Genomic DNA, 20,298 nt, shown 5'->3' with positions numbered 1-20,298 from the left:
CAACAAGATGTTGAATCAACTGCGCACAAATCGTTGATTCGTAATTGACCGTTTTAGTAGTCAAATGAACAAAAAAAGTTGTTGCGACAGCTTTGTACGAAAGTACCTATATTGCCATACAAATAAATAAATGTAAGGTGTGATAACCTCCGAAGAGATCTAAGGCTGAGCTTCTCTTCCAATTTGTGTCGTGCTCCTCTTGATTTTCCCTACAAATTGGCCGGACGGGACCTACATGTTTTATGCCGACTCCGAACGGCATCTGCGAGGCAGATGAGTTTTCACTGAGAGCTTTTCATGGCAGAAATACACTCGGAGCGCTTGCCAAACACTGCCGAGGGGCGACCCCGCTTAGAAAAAATTTCGTCTAATTGAAAAACCTTATTTCTAAAATTTTGATGTTACTTTGCCCGCGGTGCGAACCCAGGGAATACGGTGTGGCAGGTGGAGCACGCTACCATCACACCATGGTGGCACTTACTAACCGAACGTCAATTGGGCTTACATCAAATATACTGGCACACATTAAACATTATACACTTTATTATTTTGTTTTATTAAACGCACTTTCACCAAAATTTATATTTTATAATTTATTTAATTTATAGTTTTGAACTTCGCTTTGCAAATAGAAATGAAAATAGTAGTCACAAAACTGATTCTCAATTCTTTCGGTTGCAGCTCAGCTCATTCTCAATTTCTTCTCTCGCATGTAGTTGCCACACTTGATTGTTTCGAAGAAAACTTGTATAAATGTTTGACATAACATTTTAAATAGAGAAATTGTAAGTTATAGAAAAGTAAAGAATCAAATCGCTAGAAGGTAATTCACCACTGGAGTAACTTTACATGTAATTCGGCAAGTTTAATTTTCGTAACACTTTAAGTTGAAACGATTCCAAAACTACTCAAACTTTTGTGTTGTCGGAAACATCAATATTAAAAACGGATGTTTTTTATTATCTTATTAAATTGCGTTCGCGTGAGTGAAAATTCGTAAAAACTTGAACAAATTGTTACTAACTTTGGAAAAATCCTGTTCGTTTAAGCAAAACTTTTGCAATAAGAGGGCGCAATTTTGAATTTCGCTTGGAGGAGAAGTTGCAAAATTGTACCCGATAAATAGGTGACCCGGTATCTCATAATTTTTTGCACAGTAAATTCAAGAAAGGGTTTTTCGTTTTGTATTGATAACTGAAAAACTAGTTTTTTGTTCTTTTCCCATTTTGTGTGTTTTTTCGATTTGATTGTTTTATTAATTTGGTATTTTTTTTAAACAAGTGGCACCATCGTCGTAAGTACAAAGTAGAGAGCGCAGTGAGCGTAAAACTCTTTTTGAAATTTGCTCATGTATTGACTGTTGATCGCTGTTGAAATGACCAGTGATATCAGTTGTGTTAACAGAAAAATCAGTTAGATTGACCAGGAATCTGTCAATTTTACAGAATTTTGTTAATTTAAGAGCGACAATTTCTCTTCTGTTGAAATGACTAAACCAATTTGTTTGTTTGACAAAGAACTCGGTCGAATTAACCGTAATTCGATCAATTTCACCGAATCTCCGTTAAGTCAAGAACAAAAGAACCGATTTGTTGATTTTACTAGCACCATTTCTTTCAGTGTATCTTTAAAAGACACTTGGTTCATGCATTTTGTTTTTTGTAAATTACTCGTTCTTTCACTTTCACTAAGTCCACATGATTCAGTTTATTTATAAACATTTCTTTTTGAATATGAACAGCAGACCACCTACAACAAATTTCAATATTTTCATCACTGTATACATTTCCTCCTCTATGCCTGCAAGAATATTGAAATAATGTGGACTGTTTTTGTTACGGGTCACAGGGCCAACTGTTTGATCGATGTCATTACATCTTCAGTAAATATTGTTTTCAATTAAGAAAGCGTGAACCTCAGGGAAGGACTTACAGAAGCTCAAATCGAGGGAAACACATTAAAAAAATAAAAAAAAATTGCATTGCAATTAACACAGATTTGCTAGTGTGTAGATATAAACTGCATCAGTTTTAATGCGAAGATCGATAAATCGAGTTATCGCTTCTTTCTGCTGTTATCGAGTACTTTTTGATAGTGCGCATTTTTGTTTTTACAGTATGGAAACACTATGAATTATTGGTTTGTTATCGAAAACTATTGAAATTTTATCGGAAATGTATCGGTTTGTGGTTGAAAAATTATCGAAAATGTGTTTATTAGCTTTCGAAAAGTTATCAAACTATTTATGGCATGTTTTTCGACATATTTTCGAAAGTTATTTTAGATTGAAATGTTATCGGTTTCTTTTCGGATCGTTTCCGATTTTTATTCTCAGTTGAGCAGAGCTCACAGAGTATATTAACTTTGATTGGATAACGGTTGGTTGTACAGGTATAAAGGAGTCGAGATAGATATAGATTTCCATATATCAAAATCATCAGTATTGAAAAAAAATTCGATTGAGCCATGTCCGTCCGTCCGTCCGTCCGTCTGTCCGTTAACACGATAACTTGAGTAAATTTTGAGGTATCTTGATGAAATTTGGTATGTAGGTTCCTGGGCACTCATCTCAGATCGCTATTTAAAATGAACGATATCGGACAATAACCACGCCCACTTTTTCGATATCGAAAATTTCGAAAAATCGAAAAAGTACGATAATTCCTGAACTTATGACGCAGAATAGAAAACTAGTAAAATTTTGGACAATGGGCGTGGCACCGCCCACTTTTAAAAGAAGGTAATTTAGAAGTTTTGCAAGCTGTAATTTGGCAGTCGTTGAAGATATCATGATGAAATTTGGCAGGAACGTTACACTTATTACTATATGCCTGTTTAATAAAAATTAGCAAAATTGGAGAACGACCACGCCCCCTTTTTTAAAAAATTTTTTTTAATTCAAATTTTAAAAGAAAAGTTAATATCTTCACAGTATATAAGTAAATTAAGTCAACATTCAACTCCAGTAATGATATGGTGCAACAAAATACAAAAATAAAAGAAAATTTCAAAATGGGCGTGGCTCCGCCCTTTTTCATTTAATTTGTCTAGGATACTTTTAATGCCATAACTCGAACAAAAATTTACCAATCCTTGTGAAATTTGGTAGAGGTTTAGATTCTAGGACGGTAACTGTTTTCTGTGAAAAAGGGCGAAACCGGTTGAAGCCACGCCCAGTTTTTATACACAGTCGACCGTCTGTCCTTCCTCTCGGCCGTTAACACGATAACTTGAGCAAAAATCGATATATCTTTACTAAACTCAGTTGACGTACTTATCTGAACTCACTTTGTATTGGTGTAAACAATGGCCGAAATCCGACTATGACCACGCCCACTTTTTCGAAATCGAAAATTACGAAAAATGAAAAAAAATTCCATAATTATATACCATATACGAAAAAATTGATGAAACATGGTAATTGTATTGGTCTATTGACGCAAAATATAACTTTAGAAAAAAACTTGGTAAAATGGGTGTGACACCTACAATATTAAGTAGAAGAAAATGAAAAGTTTTGCAGGGCGAAATCAAAAGCCCTTGGAATCTTGGAAGGAATACTGTTCGTGGTATTACATATATAAATAAATTAACGGTACCCGACAGATGATGTTCTGGATCACCCTGGTCCACATTTTGGTCGATATCTCGAAAAAGCCTTCACATATAGAACTACGGCCCACTCCTATTTAAAATACTCATTAACACCTTTCATTTGATACCCATATCGTACAAACAAATTCTAGAGTCGCCCCTGGTCCACCTTTATGGCGATATTTCGAAAAGGCTTCCACCTTAAGAACTAAGGCCCACGCCCTTTTAAAATACTCATTAACACCTTTCAATTGATACCCATATCGTACAAACAAATTCTAGAGTCACCCTTGGTCCACGTTTATGGCGATATCTCGAAAAGGCGTCCACATATAGAACTAAGGCCCACTCCTTTTTTAAAATACTCATTAACACCTTTCATTTGATACCCATATCGTACAAACAAATTCTAGAGTCACCCCTGGTCCACCTTTATGGCGATATCTCGAAAATGCGTCCACATATAGAACTACGGCCCACTCCTATTTAAAATACTCATTAACACCTTTCATTTGATACCCATATCGTACAAACAAATTCTAGAGTCGCCCCTGGTCCACCTTTATGGCGATATTTCGAAAAGGCTTCCACCTTAAGAACTAAGGCACACGCCCTTTTAAAATACTCATTAACACCTTTCAATTGATACCCATATCGTACAAACAAATTCTAGAGTCACCCTTGGTCCACGTTTATGGCGATATCTCGAAAAGGCATCCACCTATAGAACTAAGGCCCACGCTCTTTTAAAATACTCACTAACACCTTTCATTTGATACCCATATAGTAAAACAAATTCTAGAGTCACCCCTGGTCCACGTTTATGGCGATATCTCGAAAAGGCGTCCACATATAGAACTAAGGCCTACTCCTATTTAAAATACTCATTAACACCTTTCATTTGATACCCATATCGTACAAACAAATTCTAGAGTCGCCCCTGGTCCACCTTTATGGCGATATTTCGAAAAGGCTTCCACCTTAAGAACTAAGGCCCACGCCCTTTTAAAATACTCATTAACACCTTTCAATTGATACCCATATCGTACAAACAAATTCTAGAGTCACCCTTGGTCCACGTTTATGGCGATATCTCTAAAAGGCATCCACCTATAGAACTAAGGCCCACGCTCTTTTAAAATACTCACTAACACCTTTCATTTGATACCCATATAGTACAAACAAATTCTAGAGTCACCCCTGGTCCACGTTTATGGCGATATCTCGAAAAGGCGTCCACATATAGAACTAAGGCCCACTCCTTTTTTAAAATACTCATTAACACCTTTCATTTGATACCCATATCGTACAAACAAATTCTAGAGTCACCCCTGGTCCACCTTTATGGCGATATCTCGAAAAGGCGTCCACCTATAGAACTAAGGCCCACTCCTTTTTAAAAAAACTCATTAACACCTTTCTTTTGATACCCATATCGTACAAACAAATTCTAGAGTCAGGCCTGGTCCACCTTTATGGCGATATCCCTAAATGGCGTCCATCTATAGAACTATGGCCCACTTCCTCTTAAAATACTCTTTGATACCTTCCATTTGATACACATGTCATACAAACACATTCCAGGGTTACCCTAAGTTCTTTTTACAACATGGTGATTTTCCCTTACTTTGTCTCCAGAGCTCTCAACTGAATATGTAATGTTCGGTTACACCCGAACTTAGCCTTCCTTACTTGTTTACTCTCGATTTATTCGGCATGTTATCAATTTGCAATCGAAAAGTTATCTATTGATTATCGAAAGCGAGTTATCGGTTTGTTATTGAAGTGTTCTCCATGTACGTTTATTTGTTTACACATCGAACTGGTTGAGTACTTCATACTCGGATAAAACTTCTCAATCCCTTCACCAGCAGAATCATTGAAAAAAGGTTCACCCGTACATACTTATAAAGACTAGGCTCACCTGCTCACTATATCTAGACGAAAGTGCAGAGTGGCACGTGGTTTGCACAGGAACAGTTTCCGTTGACCTACCCATACAAAAACGTATGCTACGATGCCGGCGGTAACAATAAGCTCTCATATGTACAGATCGAAAAGACACTTCGGCGTGTTTTTGGAGAAAGGACGTGAGACTGATTCAACTGAAATCCTTAGAATGATACTCTACCTACGGTCCTTGGAATGAATGAAATTTTGACCAAGTTCCAAATTTGCGTTACCAAGCCCCGTTAAATGAAATTAATGTGAATGATGGCCAACCAGCGGCAGGAAATCTTGAAAGAATCTCGAAGTTGTGCATTAATAACAACATCCAGGTTCGCTTAAAAAAATGTATAACCCAGACAAGCAGCCCTGCAGAGCCACCAATCGGCGGCGGTGTAGGTAGAGGTTTCTGCGCAACCGAAACATGAGACAAATTATTGTCCAACAGAAACTTCAGAGACTTCTCGCTACTCAGAACCCATTCACATCACTCATGTACCCCAAAGAAACAAGGTCCAAGACCTCCTTCCTTACACAAACAGTGACCACATCTGCAATACAAGTAAATAGAAACTTACCCGTTTCATCGCCATACTGCATAAACGCCGAAAACATCTGCACTTGATCGTCGCCTCGCTCGTAACTGGCTACATCTTAACGTTGTTTTTACATAAAAGTAAAACGTGGTCTCTTTTTTGAGGAGCAAATAGGTTTTTGGCCTAGTTGCCATGCTAAAATGAAATAATTTGTGAAACTGCGGAACCATTTTCGAAAAATTTTGAAAATCCTGCAATGAGAATTCTGCATGAAAACTTCGATTTTTTCTTAGTTTTAAGCATTTTTGTCAGTATTCAGTTTTGTAGACCAAACTCTGCAAACCAATCTCAAAAATGTTTTCGAAAAATTCCGAAAATTTGAGAAGTCTGCATGATAATTTCGAATTTTTTATTTAGATTTTTAAAAATCTTGTTAAGCATGCTGCCTATTGCCCAAACTATGCAAACTAATCTCAAAAATATTTTCGAAAAATTCCGAAAATTCGGGAAGTCTGCATTATAATTTCGAATTTTTTATTTAGATTTTTAAAAAATTTGTTGAGCATGCAGTCTATTGCCTCAAACTATGCAAACCAATCTCAAAAATGTTTTCGAAAAATTCCGAAAATTCGAGAAGTCTGCATGATAATTTCGAATTTTTTTAATTATTTTATTTCAAAAATGCATTATAGTTTCAAATTTTTTATTTAGATTTTTAAGCATTTTGTTGAGCATGCAGTCTATTGCCTAAACTATGCAAACCAATATTAAACATGTTTTCGAAAAATTCCAAAAATTCAAAAAGTCTGCATGGAAACTTTGAATTTTTTATTTAGATTTTTAAAATTTTGTTAAGTATGCAGTCTATTGCTGAAACTATACATACCCATCTCAAAACTATTTTCAAAAAATTTCTGCATGACAATTTCGAATTTTTTATTTAGATTTTAAAAAATTTAGTTGAGCATGCAGTTTTGTAGCTGAAATCAGGCAAACCAATCTCAAAAAAGTTTTCCAAATATTCCGAAAATTCGAGAAGTCTGCATGATAATTTCGAATTTTTAATTAAAAATTTTAAAGATATTTTGGATATGCAGTTTTCTTGCTAAAAAAATGCAAGCTAATCTCAAAACCGCTTTCGCAAAATTTGTAAAACTCGAATGTTTTTTATTTCGAATTTTTAGAATTTTGTTGAAAATTCAGTTTGGTTGCAAACTAATTCAAAAACATTTTTGAGAAAACTTGAAACTTCAAAACAAAAAAAAAAAATATCAAAAAACTGCATGAAAGCGTCGAGTTTTGTATTAAGAGTTTTAAGAATTTTGTGAGGTATGCAATATTGTAGCGAAACTATGTAAGAAAATTTTAAAACAGCTTTCGAGAAGTTTCGAAAATTCGAATAGTCTGCATAATTGAATTAATTTTTTATTTAGAGTTGTAAGAATAATGTTGAGTCTGCAATTTTGTAACCCGAAGAATGCATACCGAACTCAAAACCACTAGCGAAAAATTTCGAAAATTCGAGTAGTGCGCATGAAATTTTCAAGTTTTGATTTTTATAATTGTTGTTTTTTTTTAATATAATAAAGTCATAAGTCTCTCAAAACTCGTTTTAATTTTTAACAATTTTTTCGGGAGAAAAACTGAAACACGCTTCAGAAAAAAAATTGTTAAAAATACATGCGCATTTTGATTGATTTATAGATTTATTTTGTTAGATTAAAATTAGTTCGGCTGCAAAACTGCATACACAAAAAAATTTAATTTCGAACTTTTTCGATTACGTTATTGAGAATGCTTGACAAAGTTTAAACTATACAATCCATGCAATATTTTCCTTAAAATATCGCAAACTAAAAAATAATATAATTAATGAAATTTGCTAATAATTGAACTGCTATTTTCATGCTCGCAAGTGTATAAAGGTCTTGTAACTTTAACAAAAGAAATTTTATTTTCTATCACGAGAAATTCACAGAGTAAACATATTTGAATTCATACATTTTTTTATTACCCAACGACGGCATACAATTACATGCAAATAAACACCACAATATTGGCTTAAGAAGCCTAGTCAGCTGTTCAAATTGATTATAGCTAAAAAAAACATCATAGGTATGCAACAGACCAACATCCCACGCAGACGTTGTTTGGTTGACTAGCTATAACAGAAAATCAATATTTAATATATTAGAAAATAAAAACAAAATAGTAAATATTTTTTTCGAAATTCATTCGCATAAGTTCAAAGTAGCTTTATATTAATATGATAAACTTGTTTTTAATGACTCTTAGAAGAAATAACACGCCAAATTGAGTTCTAGAGCGCGAAATAATTATTAAAATATTTCAGTTGCATTTTTTTTTGATTTAAGTTTTTTTTTTTGATTGATATAAGGTAAATTTGTATATTTAAAATGCTTAAAAATATATTCAGATACTGTGCAAATAAGAAGGAATTGAAGATGAGTGCTTCTTAAACTTAAAACTTAAATTTCGCTATACCTAACAAAAAGTGAAAATGTTGTCTTAAATTTATTTGGAACTTTTACCAAAATTTTGATTACAAAGGTAAGAAATTATATTATTTTCCATGAGGAAAGCATTTAATACTTAAGCACTTGTACGAATATGAAAATCGTCCCAGATACCAAGTATACAAGCAAACCACACCTTTTATGGTCTTTTAAGGTGGATGTAAAAAATGTATCGATGATCCATAAACGCTCAATTATTAAAATCTGCATACGCAAAAGCGCATTGCTCTCTGTGTATAATCGTGCGGAAATTTCTTCAAAATATGGCCCTTAGTTAAAAAGCAAAAAGGAAGGACGCGACTGAATTATTTTCGGATTTATTCCGAGACGGAACCAATTTTGAAAAATTTTAGGAGCATATCATTTATTATTATTTTAAGTATAATTTTGTGACCACTTATGGATAATTTTGTTACTATTTATTTCGAAACAGTTACAAGATTATTTTAGTATTACTTTGGGAGTGTTTTAGGAATAATTTCGAGATTATTTCGCAACGAATTTTGAACAATTTTGGGATCACTTCAGGAATATTTTCGAAATTATTTCAAGACATCTTCGCACACAATTTGCAACAATTTAAGAATCACTTCGGGGTTACTTTAGAATAGTTTTAGGACTATTTCGAAACTTTATCAGGACTTTAGGGTGGTTTCTGAAATAATTTCGCGGCTATTTCGGAACAAATTTGAAACAATTTTGGGATCACTCCAGGATTAATGATAAGGTGGCATTTGGGGAAAACTTCTTGATAATTTCGAAACTATTTGGAATTTATTTCAAGACAGTAACAGGATAATTTCAGTATCACTTCGGAATTATTTTCTTAATAATATCGTGACTACCGCTGAACCAATTTTGGACAATTTTGCGATCACTTTAAAATAATTTCGGAATTATTTCGGGATTGTTTCGGATTACTTTTAGAATAGTTTCGACACAGTTTCGGGACCACTTTAGGGCTTATAAACCACTTTGGGATTGTTTCTGTATTTATTTTGCCACTATTTCGTAACCAATTTGGAGCAATTTTAAAATGACTTCGGTACTATTTGAGGTATCATTACGAAAAGACTTTTGGAAATTTTGGAAACTATTTTGAACTCATTTCGGAACAGTTTCAGGATAGTTTCAGTATCACTTCGGGTTTATTTTCGGATTTATTTCGATACTATTTCGAGACCAAATTTGAAGTCTTTAAGGATCACTTCGGGACTATTTAAGTTATCATTTCGGGAAGACTTTTGGAAATTTTCGAAAGAATTTCGAACTCATTTCGGGGCAGATTCAGGATTGTTTCAGTATCACTTCGGGATTGTTTTTGGATATATTTCGAGACTATTTCGAAACCAAATTTGAACCATGTATGGATCACTTCGGGACTATTCTGAAGCTATTTTAAGACTTAAAGGACCACTTTGCGATTGTTTCTTTATTCATGTCGAAACTTTTTCGGGACTATTTTCGGAACAATTCCAAAATAGTGTCGGGACTATTTTAAAACCATTTTAGGACTTATAGGACCACTTTGGTATCTATTCTGGAATCATTTCGAGACAATTTCGGGATCAACGTAGAACAATTTAAGGATAACTTCAGTATTATTTTACGTATCATTTCGAGAAAAATGTTTCATAATTTCGAGACTAAAATAAACCCAAAGTGATTTTTAAATGTTCCCAATTTGGTCCTAAACTATTCTTTATGAATACTGAATGATTCCCAATATTATCCAGAAGTACTCAAAAAATTGCCACGCAATTGCATCGAAATATTTCCCAAATTATCCTTCAAATAATCCCGAAGTATTGCTGAATTCATTCCGATATGTTCACAAATAAATAATAGTTTAAAAAAACTAAAAAACCACGCTTTTATTGCAAACCGAACAAAAAAATAGAAAATAAATTTCAATTAAAAAGAGTTTATATAACAGTAGTAGAAGGTCAAACAATCGTTTATAGTTAATCACCTCAAAATAAAATTATAATCCAATTTAAGTTATTAACAGAATAATTTAATTCAGAGTAAAAAGCGTGGGGTGCATTTGACTACATTTCATATCTTTCCTCTCAGATAGTTGCCAATAGAATGATTGTAACATTCAATATCAAGCACCCCACGCTTTTTACTGTGAATTAAATTATTCTGTTAATAACTTAAATTTTATTATAATTTTATTTTGAGGTGATTAACTATAAACGATTGTTTAACCTTCTACTACTGTTATATAAACTCTTTTCAATTGAAATTTATTTTACATTTTTTAGTTCGGTTTGCTATAAAGCGTGTTTTTTTAGTTTTTTTTAACTATTATTTATTTTTAATTTTTTAGTTCAAGTAATTTTAAAAGTTTTAGTCGAGAGTGATGAAACCTCGAAACGCCACGGTCCATGGATGAATCCAACCCCACGGCACCGAAAAGGGCCAAGACGCAGGGAGGCTGGACGCGGTCTTTCGCCGAAATTGCCAAGGGTCGGCAGATCAAACCTATGGCCATTCAAAGTGGTAATAAGGCCAATTGACCTTATGGCCGTTGACATTATGTCACCACACCATCACAATAATGCATTGCCATCGAGCCGTGATACGTGTGCAAAGTTTCAATCAAACTTATGGCCATTCAAAGTGGTAATAAGGCCAATTGACCTTATGGTCGTTGACCTTATGTCACCACAACATCACATTAATGCATTGTCATCGGTCCTTGATACGTATGCAAAGTTTCAAATTAATCAGACTTCTATAAACCGGTGAAAATTAAGCTCAAATATTCCGTTACATAGATACAGGCCAAGCTAATAAAAGCGTGTTAAAAAAGGGCTCCAGTATGCTCTTTCGTATATATGCCATGCATCCACTTCTATCATTAATAAAGGAATGCGTTTTTCGCATTATGTGGAAGGTTTCAAATCTATGGCCATTTGGGGTGGTCATAAGTTCAATTGACCTTATGTCCGTTAACCTTATGTCACCCCGCCATCACATTATTGCACTGTCATCGAGCCTTGATACGTGTGCAAAGTTTCAATCAAACCTATGGCCATTCAAAGTGGTAATAAGGCCAATTGGCCTTATGGCCGTTGACCTTATGTCACCACACCATCACATTAATGCATTGTTATCGACCCTTGATACGTGTGCAAAGTTTCAATCAAACTTATGGCCATTCAAAGTGGTAATAAGGCCAATTGGCCTTATGGCCGTTGACCTTATGTCACCACGCCATCACATTAATGCATTGTCATCGACCCTTGATACGTGCGCAAAGTTTCAATCAAACTTATGGCCATTCAAAGTGGCAATAAGGCCAATTGACCTTATGGCCGTTGACCTTATGTCACCACACCATCACATTAATGCATTGTCATCGAGCCTTGATATGTGTGCAAAGTTTCAATAAACTTATGGCCATTCAAAGTGGTAATAAGGCCAATTGACCTTATGGCCGTTGACCTTATGTCACCACACCATCACATTAATGCATTGTCATCGGTCCTTGATACGTATGCAAAGTTTCAAATTAATCAGACTTCTAGAAACCGGAGAAAATTAAGCTCAAAGATTCCGTTACATACAGGCCAAGCTAATAAAAGCGTGTTAAAAAGTCACAAAGTAGTCCTAAAATGGTTCAAGAATATACGTTACAGCTCCATTCCCTTCAAAATTTGATCTTCCGTCAATCCATTATGCAGTGACGAGTGTGGCCCTTAGCTCCACATAACAGGGATGCACCTTAACGTTAAGCTAATCGTTTATCAAAAAATTTCCACCGTTTCCGTTGAAACACTTCCAAATATTATCGATAAAGAAATTATCAAGATAAATTGTATCTCGTTTTTAACCGAAACGAAAAGCTTTCGTTAACGTTAAAAACGTTAACGAAAACGTGATACTTTATGTTTGAATTGTGCTGGCAATGCTATAGCCATGGTAAAGCTGTAAGGTGGCAACAACGACCGCACATACACACACAAACTCTATGTAATTTGTTTGTGTAATTCGTTGGTGGTAATGTCAAAAATACTCTGAGAAATGTTCGTACTGTCAAAATTCATGATAAAAGTTGCAATCAGCTTGGATAATGTTTTCACCTTTAATGACTCCGCCATCAATCAGCTTTGCCAGCATAGTTTGAAATTAATAATCAACATAAACGATTTGATTTCGTTTTGATATGGCAGAAAACGAAACGAAATCATTTCGTTAATTTGACGATCTTAACGTTAATAAACGAAACGAAATGACTTCGTTTCGTTTATTAACGTTGATTATCGTAACGAAATGATATCGTTTCGTTGGTTAAGCATGCCTGGTTTATATGCTGGCCAAAAAATAGGTTGTATGAGAGATATTTGCTATAGTGGTCCGATCAGGTCAATTCCAACAAATGATTAATAGCACATCAAAGTAAACCCACTTACTAAGTTTAATTAAGTTATCTCAAAAATTTAGGGACTAATTTCCGTTCAAACAGGAAGAGAGACGGAAAGACAACCAGACGGACATGGCTAAATCAACTCAGCTCCTTTTGCTGTTCATTTCGGTCTGCTAAATCCCCTATTATAACTACTTATTTATAACTTTCGAAATTCGGATCAAACTTAAGAAACCCATTAATTTTCATGAAAGGTATAATAAACAAAAGAAATTTTTGTTGATTAAAAACAGTTAAACAAATTTCGCTAATATTGATATGGAGAAACTACTGTTCAAATAAAACAACATCTGGCATGTGTTATACGCACGATAGCAATTAAATCAACAAGCCATGATTTGGGAGCGTGTCGGCAAAAAAAAAACAACGCAGTTCTAGGAGAATGCGATATTGAAACAAGGTGCGCTTAAATTAATTTGAAACGAATCACTCAGAAAATTGTAGCAAAGAAATAGGTTCACAAGTCACAAGATCTTGGAGAACGAAGGTCAGAGGTGAGGGGAACAGTGATAATGAGAAACATAAACGCGGAGACTCGAGTTTTCCTTGAGAGAACCAATGACGTTGGAAATTGGACATTGAGATCTGTAAAAAAGGAGTTTCTTGATATGGATCAGGATATTGTGGTATGAATCAAAGAAAAACCCTTCCATCCGGTTATTCAGTGTTGTCGTCCAAGCGAATTAAGTTGATAGCGAGCTATAGTATTGCCAACTTCACATGGCTGAAGAGAGTTACTTCAAATATCAACAAAGTGGACCGAGTGGTATCATTGACATGATACTAAAAGCATAATCCATACCTTTGATCTTATGTGAGGTGAAGTCGGAAAATGTCCTGCTCTGTCTGCAGCATCTGAACCCGATTGCAGAGTTGGGAAGAATTTCGCTGGTCTAGGCTAAAGAAGGTACCAGTAAAAGAGTTCAGGATTCAAAGCAATGAGAAAGGATGGAAAAGGTGACAAGTTTCGTCCGTTTTTATATTCCCTATTTTGTCATATACTCCACACAGAACTACAAGTTCCTAAATGGGGTATGTCGGACTCTGTGCATGATATAAGAAGGGTTTATTGGAGGGTCCTAAGTCCTTGATCGGTCATGCGTCAACTTCAGCATGATAGAGTAGGTTGAAGCCCATTCAAACCCTACCAAATTCTACGGATATGTAAATAGCAACCCTCACCGGAAAAGTTTCAATAACAACTTATCAAATATTTATAAAAATCCAAACAATATAACAGAACCTGCTTCTTGAAGGGGCCAACAGGCAACGAAAAGCCATCATGTTGGAGCAAAATACTAGAAGTGACGAATATTTTTATACTAGCAAAAGTCGTAGGCTGCAACAAGTGTTGGGATCAAAATAGAGACCTGTTGGGGATCTTTAAGCGAGAAATTAGCGGAGTAAGGGGACCGTCATGTTGAATTTTCTGTGAGGAAAAAGAATGCTGAACAAAGAAAACAAAAGAGCAAGCAAACGAGCCTTGGGAAGACCAGGAATCTATGAAGATTTAAGACGGAGAATGGAAAAGAAAAAGAAAGGAAAGAAAAGTAAAGAAAGGAAATGATATGAAAGGAAAGCGAAGGAAAACCTAGAAAGGAAAGGGTTTTTATAGCTTCGTTTTCAATGAGTTATCGATTGTTATCGCAGTGTTATTGATTTGCTATCGATAAGAAAGTTATTGATCTGCTACCGATTAAAAAGTTGTTGATCTGCTATCGATAGCAAATGTATTCCATGAGTTATGGACAAGTTATAAGTTTGTTATCGAAAATTTATCAAAAGATTATAGATTGCTCATAAGGTTTTCTTAGATCTGAGATTTTATTTCATGTTCAAACTGATTCCTAACCATTATAAGATAAGTGAGATTAGCACTAACCCAAACTGGTTTAACCTCTTTTCCAATTTCCATGTTTATGCTGTAATTAGAATATGGGTAACATAAATAAAATAAATGTAAGGCGCGATAACCTCCGAAGACACATAAGGCCGAGCTTCTCTTCCAATTTGCGTCGTGCTCCTCTTGATTTTCCCTACAAATTGGCCGGGCGGGACCTACATGTTTCATGCCGACTCCGATGAGTTTTCACTGAGAGCTTTTCATGGCAGAAATACCCCCGGAGCGCTTGCCAAACACTGCCGAGTGGGCCACCCCGCTTAGAAAAATTTTCTTCTAATTGAAAAAACTTATTTCTAAAATTTTGATGTTGCTTTGCCGGCTGTCCGGGGTTTGAACCCGGGGCTTATGGTGTAGTAGGCGGAGCACGCTAACATCACACCACGGTGACCGCAACATGGGAAACATCCAAGAAAAATATCAGCTGGTTGCTGACACCCTAGTTATGTGTCCACATTTCAGTTCAAGCTCTCCCACGTAAAACATATGAGAGTTCGGAGAATCTGTTGCATAGCACCGTTATGCTGTACAATACCGTTATGTTGAAACGCTGTAAAAGTGGAACACTGTACAACTAATTAAAAGACATCTGCTTTGCCGGGGCAGCACACATTTTTAGAACAAAATCCATAAATGTTGAGGAAGGAGCTGCGCATAAATGAGACTGCAGTATTGAGAGTAAATAAATTTCTTTGAAAATTTGAGAGTTCTCATTTGAATAGGTTTGTTGATGGAGCAATTAGGCTTGTCTACCGGCTAATATAGCTTGTCAAAGCACGAGCGTCACATTTCATTTGCTGCATGAAAGGAGTGCGTGTACTAAAAACGCTAGGACTACAACAACGGCAGACTGTCAGGCACATGTCTACCAAGCAAGCAGAAGGAAGTAAACAAAAGAGAATTGAAATTACAAAGAGATTTAAAAAAACGTAGAAGCAGCTGATGTGAGTAGAAAGCAACAGACGGGATTTATTTTCATGTAGGTACATATAGTCTTACATACGTATCAACTAGGCCTTTGCGGGAGTTGGAGCTATGTATAGATAGAGCTACATATATATAGTCGCTACATAAATATGGCAGGGACTTAACAAATATTTGCAAGGCGGTTGTAGACATCTTTGACAAAGGAATTTGCTTTTGTCATAAAAGTAGTAAAAAATGGATGCCGTGGAAATAAAGGCAAAAGGGCAAACTATGTGAAGTGCGTACTCAACGTAGGTTGACTTGATATGGCTTACGGCAACCCACACCCAAGGCAAATACTTAGGCGACATAGCAGTTTCTTAAGGAATGCATTACATACATATGTATGTACGCAAATCTCTAAGGCAGGTATTGTTTTTGGACACACATTTTCTATCTAACATTACAGTCGAGGATATGCGTCATTATAGCGTGGCACCAGAAGTTGTTGCTGTACCTATTGAAGTCTATTGAAGGAACAATAAGACTCAGTTGACAGTCGAGTAATTCACGGAATTCGTTTAATGATGATAGTAAAAGGAGGCGCAAAGAAGGATTATAATAATATAAAAAGTCGCAACACGAAACGTTATTAAGGAAAAGGGACTGTAAAAATCCCACTTCAATTAATTGAGAACATAATAAGCAAGAAAATAAAGCGCAGCAACAACCGCATAAGTGGAGGAAGGGCATTAAAGAAATAAAAAGATGGAAACAGAAAGATATGGAAAGAAAAAATACAACAGCTTAAAATGGGTGGGAAACAACACGAAAGAGTAAGAAGCCTACGCCAATAAGTTGATGTTGATCTAACGGGGTTCCATTTGCGTCGTGCAAGAGTACATGAATCTACCCATGCTTTAACAAATGTCAAGCAACTGTACCGAATTAATGCGCAACAAACCGGCTTGATGACGCAAATGGGGATTGAGTAGAGCAGCGTTGAGACCAATATAGAGAATCTAAAGGCCCAAGCGACTTAAATAAAGTCCTGCGTTAAAAAGTGGGCAATTATTTGGTTTGGAGATCTTTGGCCTCTTCTTGCAACTGGCTGATTTCCATTTACGCAAAATGTCTGCGGCTGGGCTATGCTTCAAAGCTTTAAAAAATAGTGGCACAGTCACCTTCCGTCCAATGGCTCGGAAAAGGTTTCAAGGTCCCTCCCAAAAACTTAACACTATTCAGCCTATTCTCGTTTTAAAAACGAATCCTTATTTTTATGTTAAGAGTAGATTTTTTCTCGAGAGCGATTTTCGGCATCTCAACACGCCTATTGTGAGGGCAGGTCTACAAATACAGCTCTTCACTCGGTGGTCTAACTAATAGAGGTATCCCTCGAGAGCAAAGAATTATTTATATAAAAGAGCCATCAACAATATCCGCCCAGTGGCAATCCAAAAGGCTCTCTCAACATTTGGTGTGAATCCGGTAGAATTCATCAGCGAATTGCTGAGTGGCAGAAAAACAGCGACTGAGTGGGGGTATTGACGGTTCAGAGAAAGGTGAGAAGGGGTACGCCTCCTGCTTTGGGCCGAGCTAATGAAAGATCTTTTTCTGGAGTTCGAGGGAAGGGGCTGGAAGTCTTTGATGACGTTTTACAGTGTTACCTGGATGTCAATCCTAGTAAAACGCAGCTCATTTTGTTTATAAGGAGATACAATATCGAATGTAGAATAGCCTTTATTGGGGGAGTAACGCTGGAGGCGAATGAAGGGTTTAGTTACCTTGGGATTTTTATTGAAAGAAAGCTGCGATGAAAGTTAAATGGCCTAGAAAGTTCAATGTGGTCATATTAAATCGTTCCCGAGATGGTCGGGCTTGTACATAAATGGTGGAGAGCACTTGACATCATCACTGCAGCGTCTTCAGGGTGGAGACAGGGCGGTTGGGATATATCCGCCGCTGCTTTGAAATTTTACATCTACTCAGATTGTCAGGCGGCCTTTGAAGCGTTAAGCCCTACCACGGTGAGGGCTCTGAATAATTTCTCGACCTACCTTGCGTGGCATCTGCTGGCGGAGTTATTAGGGCTTACAATTTTCTTGTTTATGGCAATTATTACGGATACGGCTGTCTTTGCAATTATGGTTACGCATAGGGTAAGGATTATTTTTACAATTGTTGTTACGAGTATTCTGACCATTGTGGTCCACTGTCGTGGCTAAGGTTATGGTTAAGTTTATAGCTCCGTTTATGGTTATATTTAGGGTAAGGGTTATGGTTAAGGTTGTGGTTATGGTTATGGTTATGGTTATGGTTTTGGTTATGGTAATGGTAATGGTCTTGGTTATGTTTATGGTTATGGTTTTGATAATGATTATGGTAATGGTAATGGTAATGGTCTTGGTTCTGTTTATGGTTATGGTTTTGATTATGATTATGGTTATGGCTTTGGTTATGTTTATGGTTATGGTTTGGTTTTGGTTATGGTTATGGTTATGGTCATGCTTATGGTTCTTTTCTATGAAAATTCAATAGATTTTTTCATTTACTTTCCCAGTAAAAACTTGTAAAAAGAGTGTTACTGGTCAATTGAGAGTAATATCCTTTAAAGAGTGCGACAAAATGTTAAAGTTGGCAATCAAAAAAAAAAAAATAAAAGCAAATTTGAAAATTATTCAAAAATATAAAAAACCAACACTTCAATGAAAAAAATTAAAGGTGTCCAGGCAAATATATGCAACATTCAACCTTTAGCCTTTTTTACCCACTGCGCAAGTCACCGACAGGGTGGGGTGGAGGGTGGGCCGTGTGTAGAAGTCCACGAAAGTGGGGAAAGCTTCTGACCGCCATTCACCTGGGAATGGCCAGAGCGATTCTTTTGCATGCGGTTCAAGCAGCTCACTACTGCCGGTCGCTTGCGGCCAAGTATCCTCTGCGTAGCCGCTAAACATCCGTTTAGCGGTGAGGTAATGTGAGAAGGCGACAACCTGGCTAGGCCACTCTGACATAATCGGTTTAAGGGATAGCAGGAGGAGATCTCATCGGCAGCGTCTGTACACCTCTAGGTGCGGCTGCAAGCGGGCACAACAGCAGATGAAGCGGCTTTGGGAGTGTTCGAGAGAAAAGTTCTTCGAAAGGTTTATGGACCTCTATGCGTTGGCGATGGCGAGTACCGAAGAAGATTTAATGATGAGCTGTACGAGCTATACGCAGACATCAACATAGTTCAGCGAATCAAAACGCAGCGGCTGCGCTGGCTAGGCCATGTTATGCGAATGAAAGATGATGCTCCGGCCAAGAAAGTGTTTCTATCGGAACCCGCCTATGGAAGCAGAGGTAGAGGGCGGCCCCCACTCCGTTTGAAGGACCAGGTGGAAAACGATTTAAACTCCCTTGGTGTGACCAATTGGCGCCGGTTAGCGGAGCGAAGGAGCGATTGGCGCGCCTTGTTGGACGGCCATAACCGTTTAAACGGTTAAGCGCCAATTAAGTAAGTAAGTAAGCAAGTCACCGACTCAACTTAGCTATTAGTACAGCCTGCACCGTACCGGGCATAAGAAATGCCGTAGGGGTGTGTATCAAATTTTTTTCGAGAATCAGCTCAACGAATACATTTCGTTAGAAAGGAAATGAAATCTCATCTGCCGAATGAAAAACAGAAAAAACAGCCCTTATCCCGATAATTACAACAGAAAGAAATTCATATACTTTCTGCAATTCAGCTTGTCAATATGACCACAGCGAGTTTGCAGACGCAACGTGAAACAGGCATAGTCACATTTAAAAAGCTTTTCAATCAGGCTGAGAGCATCGCAAGTGAAATTGGTACAGCAATCGCAATCCGCAGAATCACAAGCCGTCAAGGAAATCGGCCAAACATTCAGACTGAGTCAGTAGAAGATTATTACCGATTTTCAGTATACATCCCGTTTCTAGACTATATGCTAAGTAAAATGAAAACCAGGTTCCCTAGTGCGCCATTGCAAGGAATAGGAAATTTGTAAAAGTTGTTGTCTCATAACTTCAGCGACGAAGATGCAGTTCGTGTATTACTTGGCGCGGAAATGTTTAAGGAAGACCTTCCTTGTTTTATAGCTATAAAGGGAGAATTAAAAGTTTGGCAGCAGATGAGAAAAGATATTTCATTACCTCCAGTAGATGCTGTCAAACATTCAGCAATGCTGCCAAATATAAGAACACTTTGCCAATTACTGTGTACGTTTCCAGTGACTACTAGCACTGCCAAGCGCTCCTTCTCCACATTACGGCGATTGAAATCATACCTTCGTAACAGGATGACAGAAGATCGTTTGAATGGATTGGCTTTAATGCACATTCATGGCGATATTGCGGGAAAAATGGACCCTAATGAGGTGCTAGACATCTTCAGTAGGAAATATAAGAGAAAACTGTCTTTATTCGACATTTAGTATTTTT

The 20,298-nt window shown here is 36.5% G+C and overlaps 1 protein-coding gene across 27 annotated transcripts in view; it reads left to right on the top strand.

Annotated features, from left to right (window-relative positions):
* GlcAT-P (Glucuronyltransferase P) overlaps positions 1-20,298 on the top strand; it is a 245,434-nt gene that overhangs the window by 37,966 nt on the left and 187,170 nt on the right. The window contains exon 1 of one of the 27 annotated variants that reach the window (XM_067786417.1): positions 8,628-8,648. The exons of the other annotated variants lie outside the window; for them this stretch is intronic. The gene's annotated coding sequence lies outside the window, so the exon portion shown is untranslated. Of the gene's footprint in view, positions 1-8,627; positions 8,649-20,298 lie in introns of those variants that run through there. 27 annotated transcript variants of the gene reach the window in all.

Source organism: Eurosta solidaginis, chromosome 5 (genome assembly GCF_040869045.1).
Source record: "Eurosta solidaginis isolate ZX-2024a chromosome 5, ASM4086904v1, whole genome shotgun sequence".
Taxonomy (NCBI): domain Eukaryota; kingdom Metazoa; phylum Arthropoda; class Insecta; order Diptera; family Tephritidae; genus Eurosta; species Eurosta solidaginis.
The sequence above is the reverse complement of the archived record's forward strand: the minus strand, read 5'-3'. Positions and strand labels throughout refer to the sequence as shown.